Raw genomic sequence first — 13528 nt, 5'->3', positions numbered from 1 at the left:
AAGTGCTTTTTCAGTTTTATATGTGCTTGCATGCAATGAGTTGAAATGTAGCATATCTTTTATTACAGTTGGGGGTCAAACATTTTTGGAAGATACTCCTATGTAAATTCTTCCTAAACGTTTGGTATTTCTAGCGCATTTCTCTTATTTCTATATTTTTAGTTATTCTTTTTGATGTCCTTTCTAAGAGCTGATCTGAAGATCCCTTCTGGGGACCATATATACACATTCTTTTATGTTCAACCTTTTCTTCACCCACCCAGCCTATTTTAAAGATAAACTTCAGTGGCTCTGTGTGAAATGTTGCTTTCCCTCTTATTTGAAGACTTTATGGTTACTTTCCTGTTCTCAAGAGAAGAGGTGGAATCAGCTTTTTCTTTTTTCTCTTTTACATTTTTATTGAGGTATAGCACACATACAGTAAAATACACGAATCCTAAACATATAACTCAATGCATTTTTTCATCTGTATTCACCCATATCAGTATCACACTGATAAAGATAGACAACATTTTCATCACCCCAGAAGGAAGCAGCTTATTCCTAAATTCTTTCTCAAACAAGATGGGTGGGTGAGTAAATTACTAGATTCCTCCAGCCCTATTATAGGGCATATACTGGTAATAATGTTGAGTTTTGAAGTACATGAAAGTCTAAAGCAACTCCAGGAAGTGTTAAAACAGAGGATGCTGAATGTGAACTTTGGAAGGATAGAAGGGGACCAGCTTGAGTGAGCCAAGGGGAGAAGCAAGAATGAATAATTTTGGGAAGAGTTCAGGGGAAGAAAGGTTTATCTGAATTTCAGAGGAGAAGATATTCTGTGACAAGTCATGACACACTTTTAATATCTTGAAAAACTTAAATTTGTCCTCTTACAGCTGTGGAGGCTCTGAGAGGACAGTCCATTTCCTTTGGCTTGCAGCTCCTCCTTCCACAGATTCCAAGCACATCCCTTCAGTAAGTTTCCCTTGTCACGACTTCTCTCTGCTATTAAACCTCCCTTTGCCTTCTCCTTAAAGGACCTTTGTGATAACATTTAGAGCGCGCCTGGATAATATGGGTGCTCTCCTCACCTCAAGATCATTAATTTAATCACATCTAGGAAAGTTCTTTTGTCGTATAAGGTAACAGTCATAGATTCTGGGGATTAGAATGTGGATGCTTGGTTTCTGTTCTTCAGGAGTCTTTCTCCACAAAGGCAGAGTCCGCTGGATATTTGTTTCTAGTTCAGTCTCCTTTTTACTATTAGATTAATTTTCCTAAAACACCACATTGTACAATTTATTCCCTTGCTCAGACGTCTTTGGTGACTCCCCTCTTAGCTAATAAAATTAATATGACCTAGATAGACATTCAAGTTGCTTGTTCACCCAAATACATTTCAGGCTCCTCTCCCTCTCCTTCCCCCCTCTCCTCACTGCTCCCTCCCTCCCTCCCTCTCGTCTCTAAAGTGGCATCCTGCTTTTCCTCCTTGTTCATTCCAGCTTGACTCTTTCCTTCCCCTGCCTAGCTGCCTGCCTGCGGTTCCTTGCCCCTCACCCTGTAAGGCCCTCTGAGCAGCTTTCTCCTCACCATCCATATTAGATTCGTAGGGCTTCCATAACAAGTTACCAGAGACTTGGTGGCTTAAACCAACAGAAATGTATTCTTTCATGGTTGTGAGGATGAGAGTCTGAAATCAAAATGTTGAGCCCGGCCAGGCTATGGTGGGGACCCTGGCTTCCTGACCTCTTCCGCCTTCTTCTGCATCACTCCAATCTCTGCCTCCGTCTTCACATGGTCTTTTCCTGTTCTCTCTGACTCCTTCATGTGTCTTTTATAAGGACACTTTTCATTGTATTTAGAGGCCACCTGGATAATTTGGACAGTCTCATCTTGAGATCTTTCATTTGATGATGCCTGCAAAGACCCTTTTTCCAGATAAAGTCACATTCACAGGTTCCAGGATGTATCTTTTGGGGGTGGGGAGGGGGAGCCCCTTTTAATCCACTACAACACCTCAGCCAGCAATCATGGTTTGCTTCTTTAACCTCTTGACATCATTGGCATAACTGCTTGCTTTGGAACCCCTCATCCCTGTCCTGTTATTTTGTATGGCCAGACTATAAGCACTTGAGGACAGGAAGGCTCTTTTGCTCTGCAACCCTTAACTCCTAGCAGAGTGCCTAAGAAACTGGTAAAGATTTTTTTTTTTTTAATGAAAAAGAGTGGCATGTAAAAATCCTACAATAATGATTATCAGGATGCTGTTTTGAAAGTGATCTGTCTCCCTGCAAGATTTTTCTTTATTTCTGGAACTCTTGTTTTGGGGGGTGGGGGGTTTTATTCCTCAGGAACCTTTAGTGAGTAGCTAGGAGAGAGCAGAGCTGATAGTGAAATTGCGGAGCTGAAACAGAACAGAGAAACGCAAGGGCAAACCTACTGGGGACAGCGGGTTTGGAGATGGGCCAGGGAAAGCTTTGAGGTTGATTAGCAGATCCGTCTCTGTTGGTTGGGTCTGCCTGGTCTCCTGGAAGTATGGATCTCCCCTGGAGTCCTTTCCAGTGGATTTTATAAGCCTAGAAGATAGTTCTTATGGGCATCTGGATTTGATCTCCCTCAGCACAGTGGAGGACCATGACAAGGGCAATCCCCAACCTTTCTTTCCCTGAGGAGGTGACTTCACAGGATCATCTGCCCAGCAGGCTTATTTCTCCTTGGCCTTGCCCTGTAAGCACAGCTGCTTTTCAGCTTAGTGGGGAGCATAGGTCTTAGGCTGTTTTCCCAACTATTTTCTTCATTTGGCTTAATTTCAAGGTTACCTGATAATATCTTCTTTTTCTTTAGTCTCAGTCTTGCTTTGAATGGATGCTGGCTGTCTAACCCTATTAAAGTCTAAGTAGCACTCTGATGTTTTTCCTTTTAAACATTTGAAGGGATCATTTTTAGCCTTTTGGTTATTTTTAAGCTGGTGGTACCTTCATTTGTAGTTTTATTATACCGTGAATCCTAATACAACTGCTTGAGTCTGAAATGTAACCATTACTTACAGTGACAGCTTTCTATAGCAGGATTGCTCCTAAGGCACATGTTAATCCTCTCCCATGATATCCTGACTGGAAACCAATGCTGAGACTTAAACATAATGGGTAAGGATGGCTGATGGTGTCAGGCAAGTATGGGTTTCAATTTCATCCTGCCACGTTTCCAGCTTTGTAACATTGGAAAAGTTAATTAACCTCTCTGAGCTTCCGTTTTATGATCTGCAAAATGGACATAATTCCTATTGTGTTGTTATGCATGCTGGGAAGATTAAATATGGTAATATGCATGCAAGTCTCTAGCATAGCAGTGTCTGGTGCCTGATCTGTGTTCAAAAAATTGTGGCTACTGTTATTATTTACTTTGCAAGGACAACTGGGACACTAGTGGTGTTGAGGAATGTTTCCATGTTCCCCACAGTCAGATTCGAACAGGGTTTAAAGAGTCCAATGTGTGTGGAGTAGTGTGGTGTTGAGTACGTCAGTCCTTGCTACCTGTATGATATTTATCTGAAAAATGATAGGAATAAAAGCACACTTAGTGACTATATTCCTGAGCTGATGCTTTTTATTATGCTCGCTCTGTAAAGCTACACTTCTCATTAGTTCAAAGTTCCTACCTCCAAACTGGGAGGATAGAGGTTAGAGTATGGCTTAATTAGTATTAAATTTGTATTTTAGCCATAATTTTGTGACTGTTGAGGTCTGAGAGGTTTAATCTGTATCGATTGGTTTTTATCACAGAGATGTGATTAAATACATTGTTCTTTGTACTAGGAAACCTTGAATTCATCTGCTGCCTTGCTGGTTTCCAGACTGAAGAAAAGAAATCATAGTAGATGAGCCTTAGAAAGGTTTCCTGCCTAGAGGCAATATTTTGGATTAAAATTCCTTTCTCTAAGCACTGACTCAATGGACATGCTGCTGCTAAGTCACTTCAGTCGTGTCCAACTCTGTGTGACCCTATAGACGGCATCCCATCCCTGGGATTCTCCAGGCAAGAACACTGGAGTGGGTTGCCATTTCCTTCTCCAGTGTGTGAAAGTGAAAAGTGAAAGTGAAGTCACTCGGTCATGTCTGACTCTTAGAGACCCCATGGATTGCAGCCTACCAGGCTCCTCCGTCCATGGGATTTTCTAGGCAAGAGTACTGGAGTGGCTTGCCATTGCCTTCTCTGATAGAATGGACATGAGTTTGAGCAAACTCAGGGAGATAGTGAAGGACAGGGAAGCCTGGCATGCTGCAGTCCATGGGGTCGCAAGGAGTCGGACATGACTCAGCAACTGAACATCAACAAGCCCTTCAGTGTATCAGATCATTTCAGGGCTGGAGGGAGGGTGGGGCAGGGAGTGCTAGAAATTGAGTAAACTGGGCTGTATCTGACTTTGAATGTTGGTTTTGTTCCTGGATGTTGAAGACTTTTTGTCTTTTTTTGAATGCATTCATTTTTAAGGAGGCTCTTTGCTTTACAATATTGCGTTGGTTTATGCCGTATATCAACATCAATCAGCCATAGGTATATAAGTATCTCCTCCCTCTTCAACCGCCCTCCTACCTCCCACACTATCCCACCCCTCTCGGTTGTCACCAGAGTTTGATGTGATTCCCACTGGCTGTTGTACATATATTGGTGCATGTGCTTCCATCTGCTCTCTCCATTCATCTCCGTCTCGCCCTCCTCTTCCTCACCCTTGTCCATAAGTCTGTTCTCTCTGTTTGTGTTTCCATTACTGCCCTATAGATGGGTTCATCAGCCCCTTCTTTCTAGATTCGATATATATATATGTGTTGCTGCTGCTGCTGCTGCTAAGTCGCTTCAGTCGTGTCCGACTCTGTGCGACCCCATAGACGGCAGTCCACCAGGCTCCCCTGTCCCTGGGATTCTCCAGGCAAGAACACTGGAGTGGGTTGCCATTTCCTTCTCCAATGCATGAAAATGAAAAGTGAAAGTGAAGTCGCTCAGTCGTCTGACTCTTAGCGACCCCATGGACTGCAGCCTACCAGGCTCCTCTGTCCATGGGATTTTCCAGGCAAGAGTACTGGAGTGGGTTGCCATTGCCTTCTCCGATATATGTGTTAGTATATAGTATTTTTCTGACTTACTTCATTCTGTATAATAGTCTCTAGGTTCTGGATGGTTGAAGACTTTGGCCAGAGTTAATTGGCTTATGAGTTAAAGTATTCCTTATGTAGGAGCATGTGTTCATATAATTTTCATATAGTTGAGGGAGTCTTCTCGGGTTTAGGGCCTTATCGCAGTTCTTTCACGGTTAGATGAATGAAAGAACTTCCACGTGGAGTTTTCTGCCTGAACGTAAGCTGCCTGAGGGTAAGAACTGGGTCCTGTTTGCTGTCATACCTCCAGTGCCTAAGACCCCCCCGCTCAGTATATGCTAGTCAAGTCCACGAATGGCTACGGGGAGGAAAGGAGGTGAACTGGTGGGGTTCAGAATGCCTCCTGGACTCCATGCTGTTCATTTCTGAATCAGCCTTTCCTAGGGGTCAGGCAGTTGTTTGGAGGAGCGATCCCGCCATTCTGGGGGCCGTTTTGTGTTGGGACATCAACTGTGTGCCAGACGTGCCAGGAACTGGAAGGAAATGGCGCCAGAGACTTCAGCCAGGGTCGTCTTCAGCATCTGGCTTATTACAGTTTCTGTTTTTCAACGGATGTGACAAAGGATAGTTCCCTAGAATGACTCCTCCTAAAGTACCAGGGTGATCTCCAGGTTCGAGGGACTAGATTGGTCTTCTAACCATTAAGCCTAAGTCAGTCCTGAGAAGTTTAATCCCTTTTGTTGTGCCTGAGAAGCTGATGGATACATGTGGCCATTGACTTATTTACATGATTTCTTTCTTAATGGCCTTCTTTTGCTTCTTTCTGCTGCCCTCCCCTGGGCCCCACCCCAGGTGAGGATTCAAGTTCAGCCCTCACCCGCATCCTGCCCCCTCAGGTAAAAGATGAATCATAAGGGTTTGGAGTTCCTTTGTGACTGTCCCGATGAGAAGGGGTTGAGAGTGAGCTGGTCTAATGCCCTTCTTCCCTCCATCACAATTTTGAGCCTGTGTGTTCTATAGTTTTTCTAAGCACCAAACTGAGATCTTTTATGATTTTCAACTTTGAAGTCCCCTCTTTTTTGATCTTTGGGGATCCAAACCAAATATGGACAAGAGTAGGGTGAGAAACAGGGTCCGCCAGGGTGTGTGTAAGTTCACACACACGTTTCATCATTTTGCCTTACTTGATAGGTGGTGCTGAACTTCTTGGGGGTGGTGGTGGGGAGAAAGCCTTCAGTTCTGTTACCAACAAGGGAGCAGGAAGTGTGGTTGCTGTCAGGCCGTACCTGATAGGTGGTAGTGAACTTCTTGGGGTAAAAGACCTGCCGTTCTATTACCAACAAGGGAGCAGAAAGTATGGTTGCTGTCAGGCGGGCAGCCAGGAGGATATTTATAGTCATAGCAAGTGGCTGTGGGCCCATCATGGTTCTGGATATGCCTCCCGCCTTACGAATTCCTAGTGTTCTTGAACTGAACCCTGCCCTTGTTGGCCAGACAGTGGTTAATGATAAAACAGATGGCTGCACGATGTGGTGCTCATGATGGCCTGGGTAGCTCTCAGCCTGCAGGTGCTGCTGTGGCCGACCTGAACCCCGAGTGGCAGAGCAGGGGTCCCCCTCCCCCTTCTGGTCAGGGCTTCGATGGTTTCCCAGCCTTTCTCTGAGTTGGCTTCATTGATGCAACCAGTCACTAACTGGTGTCCCCTTTCTCTGTGCTGCATGGACCACATCTTGTGGAGATTTATGACACCAAAAGAAAATGCGGATCATGATTTTAGCTTCCTTGTCTCCTTGAATTCAGGTCAGATATTTGGACTTGCTTTGCAGAGGAGGCCAAAATCTGGTGATGCTTTGCATGTGTTCACTTGCTTTGGGGTGTAAGTACTAGAAGGAAAAAATCAAAGTTCTCATAGGGAGTATCCCAAATGATAAATGTTTTTCTTGTTTACATGGTGAGGTTATATAGCATGAGCTTTTGTGTTCACCAATGGGTGTTCTTGGGGCCCTCTCTGGTGGCTCAGACGGTAAAGAATGTGCCTGCAATGCAGGAGACCTTGGTTTGATCTCTGGGTCAGGAGGATCCCCTAGAGAAAGGAATGGTTACCCACTCCAGTATTCTTGCCTGGAGAATTCCAGGGCTTCCCTGGTGGCTCAGCAGTAAAAGAATTCTCCTGCCAATGCAGGAGACACAGGAGACATGGGTTTGACCCCTGGGTCGGAAAGATCCCCTGGAGAAGGAAAAGGAAATCCACGCCAGTATTCTTGCCTGGGAAATCCCATGGACAGGGGACCCTGGTGGGTTACAGTCCATGGGGTCATAAAGAGCTGGACACGACTGAGCAACAACAGCAGCAGCCTGGGTATTCTTAGGATGGAATGATGGTTCATTTGTTAGTTTGCATTTGCAAGTGGCAGAAAACACAACGTGGGTTAGCCGTAGTAAAATGAGAATCTAATGGTGGTCGCACTGAGGAGTCTAGAGTAGGGCAAGTTTTAGATCTGGGTTGATTCAGGACTCTAGCAGTGACCCCTGGACCCTGTTGTCTCCCCTCTAATTCTTCTTCCTTTGTCAGCTCCATTCTCAAGCAGGTGCTCCCTTCCTGATAGCAAAACAACTATGGCATATTCTCTGAGGTTCAAGTATAATGGAAAAATCAAACTTTGTTTTCTAGCAGTTCCTGTAAAATCCCAAGGGTCACTCTGATTGGACCAGCATAAGCCACATCCCACACCGCTGGAGAATGCAGTGTGCTGATTGGTCTACTTCCCCTACCACCCTCTCAAAATAGGAGGAGCTATAGCCCCAGCCCAGAGTCGGAGGTCGTGGCTGGAAGGCGCACGGTGCTGTGGATGGAAACTGGAGAGGCAGATGGTTCCTACAGAATGATTCGGTAAATCACCTGTTGGGGACTTTGTCATCATGGAAGAGTATTGTTTTTCCATCTCCTGGATTGTTGCTTAGTGGTTACCACCTTCTGAGTTCTGGGTGTGTTTTCTGGGTAAGTCTGGCATCCCTTTGAAGCACAGGGCCAATGATTTTGCTGATGCCCCAGAAATACTCACTGCAGGTTATCAAATGACAGTAGGTCTTAATGGATCCCACACTAGGTAGCTCTGTGGGGTGACGTTAGCACAGTTAGCTTTCACTGTGCGCCATTACATCAAAGACTAGCCAGATAGCCTGTCTTGACATATGTTTTTTTTGTCCCTGAAAGCACATGTCCTGTTTCTCTCTGGCCACTCAGATTCATTTTGGGTGATGGTCTTGTCAGCTCGGGGCTGGGCAGCAGGGAGGAGGAGAGGCCGCATTTTGGCAGTGCTTCAAGCCTGGAGCAGCATCCTGCAGCCAGCACCATAAGCTGGATAATTTGTCCACAGAGGCCTATGCATTATAGAAATGAAAATTCTTCTCTGACAGCACTCACTGCTTAGCTCGCAGCAATTTGGCTGTCAGAAACAGCTGGCCCTGCAGGGTGGGACAATAGAAAGGCGAGACCAGAGAGAGGCCGGTGCTTACTCGAGTCTCCCACCGTGTGAGGATCAGGTTACTGAGACTGTCATTAACAGCAGACTGCAAGGGGCTCTAAGGCAGAGCTTCCCGCGAGCGGGAGCCTGTGGCTCAGACAGACAGTGATTTCCTCCTCTTTCTGCTGAATGGGACAAAAAGATAAATTAAAAATAAACTATTAACCTTTGCTGACGCTTGTATTTTGGCTTTCCTGAAATGTTCAGTTCCAACTGTGTCTTCCCTTTGGTGATTAGCACTTCTGGGGAAGTTAATCCCTACTAATCTAAGTTGTTCTTGGTACGTTCTAGAAAACTTAAGAGTAGGGGTGGAGGTGTGTGATGGGTTGCTGTACATCTGCATATTTGGGTCTGTAGCTTTTAGGTTCTGCTCATGTAGAATCAATGCTGCAAGGACTGACATTGGGGAGCCCACAGGGCATGTTCGAGGACATTGGGGACCCCAGATGTACGTGCGGAGACAGGAAAGGGATGGAGGAGCTGTGGGGCTTGAACCCGCTCTGCTGAGTGAATCTGCAGTGTAAGTCGCTCTGTGCATTTTCCTGTATTGATTCCATGACTCACGGAGCATGAACTAAGCAAAAAGCACACTTAAAGGACAGAGGAGACAGCTGTCTGTTACAGGAGGACATGTTTTCTGGGTTTAATGGCACCAGTTTTTCCCTATTAGTTTGTACACTAGAGATGTCCTAACTACTAATGTCTTGTAAAGGGTTTTTTAAATTCCATTTTTAAAAAATCATTCTTTAAAAAATTATCTTCTAAATACTATTTAGAAGAAGTTTTCAAGTGAACTTCTCTAGGAAAGCAGCAATTTTCCTCTTTTTTTTAAAAAGCTACATGTTGGGAATTCCCTGACAGTCAGTGGTTAGGACTTGGCACTTTCACTGCCATGACCTGGGTTCAAATCCTGGCTGGAGAACTAAGATCCCACAAGCTGCGTGGAGAAAAGAAAAAAAAAAAAATTAAAAAAGAATACGTGTCAAAATGGGATTTTTTCCATACAGTCAAGGTCTGGAGGAGGTTTAAAGCAGTGTGGTGGAAAGTACCTTGCATTTTGAAGTGAGCGGTGTTTGACTGATACTAGGTGTCTCCAGATAAGTTTAGCTGTTAGAATTCTGTTATTGTTCAGTGTGTCTGGAACTGTACTCCCCCCCGCCCCCATTTCCTTCTAAATCTGTTTCCCTTTTATATGATAGAGGCTGAAGTTCCCAGATGTTGTTTGGATTAAAGAGTGTGTGTGGGGAAGGGGAAAAAAAAAGCTTTCTTAATGATAATAACAGAGTCAGACTGGCTGGTTCCGTCCTGACAGGAAAATGGAGAGATAAAAACTCCATTAATGGTGTGTGCACTGCCTCAGTAGCCAATAAAACCATGCTGCCCTCACTGGAAGCCGGTCCCAGACTGGCAGCGCTCCGTGCCAACTGCCAGAGACAACAGCTGCAGAGACGGGCAGAGTCAAGAGTCTGTTACGGGCTGGCTTGGGGGCGGGCCTTTTGTTCCGTTCCGCCTCCTTTCTCCCCTTTTGCCCACTTTCCTTGAGGAACCCTTCTTAATGCTCACTGTTCCAGAAATTGAACCACATCTGATTAAAACCTAATGGTTACTCACAGAATGAAATTGGCTGGTAGTTTCCAGGCCTATTTGTCTGCACTAATTTGGGTTTGTGACTATAGGAACTTGTTACTTTCTATAAAATGTATCTAAGTGTTAGGATTCTTAAAGTTTGAGAGTTCTACTTAAGAACCAAGAGAAGTCACTGGTCACAGATGTCTTGCTCTAGTTCCTCTGCCACCCCCCTCCCCCCAAGTATCTTTGAATTTCCTTGCTCAAACTTAGCAAAAAAAAAAAAATATCTCATTCTGAAGAGTGACAAAGGCTTGGTTCAGTTCTGTTCATTGTTTGTGTGCCTTCTGAGCCCATTCTCTGAGTCAAGCCCTCTGCTCGGATCCTGGGCCAGCCAGGCTGTGAGCTGAGACCTGACTTTGGGCACTTACTGTCCCACAGCCATGTAAGCCCTGGGGTCTCCAGAGGAGAGAAGGAAAGAAGTGCTATTTGAGTGGTGTAGAAAGCAGCTCTGAAGAGGTTCCAGTGCCCTAGTCCTGTCTGTTTCCTTTGAGTTTGAAATGTAAGTTGCTTTGACTTAAAAAAAGTATTTTGTAGCATTTGGATTTTTTTTTTAGTTGTGCCATGTGAACTCTTAGTTGCAGCGTCTGAGATCTAGTTCCCCAACCAGGGATTGAATCCAGGCCCTCTGCACTGGGAACACGGAGTCTTAGCCCCTGGGCCACCAGGGAAGTCCTTGCTTTGACTTTTTAATGTGTGGTATGTGATGGAGAGGGAACAGATAATTTGGATATTGACTTTTGTGCCAAGTCTTATGCCACAGACTTTACATATATTGGGAAGTTGGTATCTGTAGCCTCATTTTACAGGTGAAAGAAATGTAAAACTTGAGGAATTAGCTTCCTTAAGGCTTCTGCTGTTCTTGGGTGCAGTTTGAATGAAACAAATTGTAAAGAACCAGTGATTCATTGTACATTCCAGTGGGTATCCAGAAGAGGATCTGGGGTGTTCTTAATCTAGACCTGTCAGAATGAGGGAGGGTCGGGGTGTACACTGCTTTTAAATCCAGAAGGGCTCCGTGGAGGAGGAGAGACAGACACAGTTGTTTATTTATTTAGCACACTTCCTTGAGTGCATGCCATGTTTCAGGCACCATGCCAGGACCTGGGGACTCAGAGCTGAAGAAAACAAAGTCCTGCTGGCAGAGAGAAGGTGGCCATCATTTCCTGGTGGGTAAAATCAGGGCAGGACATGTGTGTCCAAGCACCCTGGGGAAAAATGAATCTTGACAAAAATACCTGGTGGTGGCTTGGCTGGGAGTGAAACTTGCCCCATTACCCTCCTGAAATGGAAGGCTTTCACCACAGAATGAAGATGCTGGGTAAAATGTATAAGGGAGAGCAGTAAGTGGCGATTTTAGGTGCCACCTGTACCCCCCTTTCAGAAACTCCATGTGGACTGTGAGTGATCTCAAGGTTCCTGGTGGCAGGTTCTCCCTCCCGGGCCACACGAAGGGGCAGTGGCCATAGTATCTCAAGTTGCTTTTTTCTCTTGTGACTAAAGATAGTGGAGTAAGAGCCACAGCAGACTGTGCTCTTTCAGGTGAAGCCTTCATGTTAGGCATTTTTTAAAAAAAGTGTGTGATCTTTCTTAGTATAGTTTTTATTTGACTGGCAACTAGAGAGACCATTCTGAGGAAATGTGATTCCTCATTGATTAATACTAGATATTGAATGGCCCTTATTTAACATGTCACACTTGCACTACTCTTCAGCTTATCTTTTTCTGAATGTCAGGGCATCACTGTGTTAATTTTACATGTTTGAAGGACTTGATTGAGTCCCAGGTGGGACACTTTGCTTTTCATTTTTAGATTTCACTGTATAAATGTGTAGTGTTCTTGATCGGTGTTCACATATGTATCCCTATTGATAAAGAACAGTATGTGTATTCAAGATGTCAGTTGGCTAGTTGATTGTTGGTGACTTGCTCTCAGTGGGTAGATAGCCCTGGGGGGTGTGGAGTCTATGTGCTTACATGTTAAGTCACTTTAATCGTGTCCTGCTCTGTGCAACCCCATAGATTGTAGCTTGCCAGGCTCCTCTGTCCATGGGATTCTCCAGGCAAGAATACTGGAGTGGGTTGCCACGTACTCCTCCAGGGGATCTTCCCAACCCAGGGAATGAACCCGAATCACTTATGTCTCCTGCCTTGGCAGGCGGGTTCTTCACCACTAGGGCCACCTGGGAAGCCCTGGAATCTAGGTTATTGTCATCAATGTGGAAGTTTCCCTTTAGTCTGTGGATACACTCTACTGGTTGAGGGATCCTTGGACTGGCGTTTGGTTTTCAGTCCTACCTTTGGGGAGAACTAACTAGGTTTCAGTTCCCTGTGAGTTTTGCAAGTCATTTCTTATTTGTTAGTTAGGTCGAGAAGTTCTGATGCCCACTAGAGCTTGTTCAGCACCACCCTCTCTTCCGCACTCTATTACATCTTCCATAGTGAGAGGAGAAAGGAATTCAAAGGCAAAAAGTAACTATTTTTTAGTCCATTAAAAGGGAAGAACTATTAAGAAAAGAAAGGAAGTGAGTATCACAAAAGTCAAGATTCTGGTTCTAATAATAACAACATCAATAATAGTAATGGCTTACCCTTTCACGGTGCTCATATATTAGCTTCTGCTCCGAATACCTTGCATGTATTCATTCATTCGGCCCTTATGATTACTGCTCTGTGAAGCAGGTCCAATTCTTTTTATCTTAATTTTGGAGATGGAGGAAATGAGGCACATTAAGTTATATGCCTAAGGCACTAAAAGCTGCAAATGGCAGGGCCTGAGTTCTAACTTGGGCAGGACACGTCAGCCTCTGCTCTGGGTTTTAACCCCAGTTGTAGGAGAAGAGAGTTAATGATGGGGGACACCTGGGGGTGAGGTAGGGCCTGGAGTGCTGGTTATTTCCTAAAAATGATGATAATAATAATTAGAGCCTTCACTAAAGATTGTAGTTGCATTTTTATTATATGTAACCCATATATTCATGTAATATGTATTATATGTGGAGATATATACATATACATGAATTCATAGTTATTTGAGAAATGACAGTAAATCTGTATGAGATACTTAGTTTCCTTACCATTGTTGATATTTGATGCACAATAAACGTCAGAGTTGGGAACCACTTATCTCTCTTTAGAGAGAATATATTCACATATGGAAGTTCTTATGGAAGCTTTTCCCAACCTGACAGGCCGCTATTTCCGTGGAATATTTATATTTATTTGCCTTTCCCCTCTTACATATTGGATTTTGTCTTTGCCAAAGGCATTAGGAGTTGACTGCAACTCTGAAGTAGAAGTTAA

At 44.4% G+C, this 13528-nt stretch overlaps 1 protein-coding gene across 3 annotated transcripts in view; it reads left to right on the top strand.

Moving 5' to 3' along the window:
* Positions 1-13528, top strand: part of ACVR1 (activin A receptor type 1) — a 141366-nt gene that overhangs the window by 31572 nt on the left and 96266 nt on the right. Inside the window, exon 1 of one of the 3 annotated variants that reach the window (XM_088829503.1) lies at positions 940-957. The exons of the other annotated variants lie outside the window; for them this stretch is intronic. The gene's annotated coding sequence lies outside the window, so the exon portion shown is untranslated. Of the gene's footprint in view, positions 1-939; positions 958-13528 lie in introns of those variants that run through there. 3 annotated transcript variants of the gene reach the window in all.

This window comes from Moschus berezovskii, chromosome 2 (genome assembly GCF_049115385.1).
Source record: "Moschus berezovskii isolate FMDL1 chromosome 2, NW_MosBer_1.0, whole genome shotgun sequence".
In the NCBI taxonomy this organism is placed as follows: Eukaryota; Metazoa; Chordata; class Mammalia; order Artiodactyla; family Moschidae; genus Moschus; species Moschus berezovskii.
The sequence above is the reverse complement of the archived record's forward strand: the minus strand, read 5'-3'. Positions and strand labels throughout refer to the sequence as shown.